The following is a 1,767-nucleotide window of genomic DNA, read 5'->3' as shown; positions in this document are numbered from 1 at the left end:
GAGTTCAATTCCCTTAACATCATCATATCTGTTCATATGAACATAGTTTTTGACATTGTCTGCTTGCCCTAGACATATATTCGTTATTGAAAATAAGGGAAACCATGGGACCTGTTTCTTTGGACTTGGCTTACTTCACATAATAAATTTTTTCCCAAGTCTTTCCATTTCCTAACAAATTGGGTGATGTCATTCTTTCTGATGGAGGCATAGAATTCCCTTGTGTATATACACCACATTTTCTTGATGCATTCATGTAGTGGGGATAGCTGGGTTGGTTCCATATCTTAGCTATGGTAAATAATGCTGCAATAAACATAGTTGAGCTGGTAGTTTTAGTATGGTCTTTTTGTGATCATTTAGTAAATCCCCAAAAGTGGGGTTGCTGGGTCAAAGGGGAGCTTTATGTGGAATCGTTTGAGGAACCTCCATAATGCTTTCCAAAGTGGTTGAACAAGTTTACACTCCCACCAAGAATGCTGTATGGTTCCCTTGTGGCCACATCCCCTCCAGCATCTGTTGTTGTAAAAATATGGAACGCTCCACGAATTTGCATGTCGTCCTTGCACAGGTGCCATGCTAATCTTCTCTGTATCGTTCCAATGTTAGTGTATGTGATTCTGAATTGAGCACAAAATATTTTTATATCAAAAGTGCAATTGGATTTTATTAAACTAGACGATTCAACAAAAAGGAAGTTCAAAAGAATTGTCATGAAATTTTACAACCATATATTTCTTACATAAGCACACATTTAAGAATAAAGTCAAGATTGACATGTCAAAAACAAAATAATTCCAGATATTTGTTGTTCAAGAAATGTGTAGGAGGAGGAATTCAATTATTCTATACAAGGCACCTGTCATAATGAACACTGCAGCAAGTGTTAAGGTTCGTTCAAAGTTTTAATGTTTTAAATATATTCAATTTTGGGAATTGTTTCAATTTTGGGAACACAAGCCTCAACAATATGTCAATACTATCCTCTTATTTATCTCTAAAGGTTTATGCTTCTGGTCTTTTAATATTAAAACTTCAAAAAAATTATCTTTAGCAAGTTGTGCAAAGGGGTTTTGCTTCATCATGTCAGTGTTGAATAGAGTGTATGTGCATTTCAATGTTCAGTGCATCTGGATCATTGTCAAATTTTCCTTTTTTCTTCCTTCCCTTACCCCAACCCCACCTATCCCTTCAAGTTTCCTACTTATATTCTCACATATGTACATTGAGTGTTATGACTGTATTAGTCCACCATTTCCCTCTCCATCCTTCTGCCCTATTTCCTCTAAGCCTAGCTCCCCTTTTAAGACTTGTTTCAAATTCATGGTGTTTTGTTAAATATCTCTACCTTTGGCATTTGGCTATGGGCTTGCCACATCCTCTCTTCCATGTTTGACCACATAAATGAATATATTTCTCCACATTTCTAATCTCTGAATGGCTGAGATAGGTCTATTTTACTATTCACCTTCTGTCCTAAATTTAGAATTGAACCTTCAGGACCATCCTATAGAGCTTTTTTCTTCTCTACACACTGAAGATGGAAAGGAAATAATTTCCATGCTCTCAGCATTATGCTATCCATCATGAATTTCCATCGCTTATCACTTCAGCAGTCTATGTTTAGGGACAATCTTCAATTTCTGATGATAGGAGCACGAGTCAGTTTTACCTATGCAGATTCCACTATGTAGTGAGCCCTGTAGTCTTAAATTTTCAATAAGTTTCGAGTAACTTTTTATTAATAATTTAAAAAGTTTTATTTCA

General features: G+C 35.7%; 1 non-coding gene across 1 annotated transcript; it reads right to left on the bottom strand.

Annotated features, from left to right (window-relative positions):
* Nucleotides 1–526: 526 nt before the first annotated feature.
* Nucleotides 527–633, bottom strand: LOC138807788 (U6 spliceosomal RNA). Its single transcript, XR_011366281.1, has one exon. It is a non-coding gene; the product is annotated as a U6 spliceosomal RNA (small nuclear RNA).
* Between the last annotated feature and the right edge of the window lie 1,134 nt (nt 634–1,767).

The sequence above is a fragment of the Dipodomys merriami genome, unplaced genomic scaffold (assembly GCF_024711535.1).
Source record: "Dipodomys merriami isolate MVZ:Mamm:240054 unplaced genomic scaffold, mDipMer1.0.p SCAF_4337, whole genome shotgun sequence".
In the NCBI taxonomy this organism is placed as follows: domain Eukaryota; kingdom Metazoa; phylum Chordata; class Mammalia; order Rodentia; family Heteromyidae; genus Dipodomys; species Dipodomys merriami.
The sequence above is the reverse complement of the archived record's forward strand: the minus strand, read 5'-3'. Positions and strand labels throughout refer to the sequence as shown.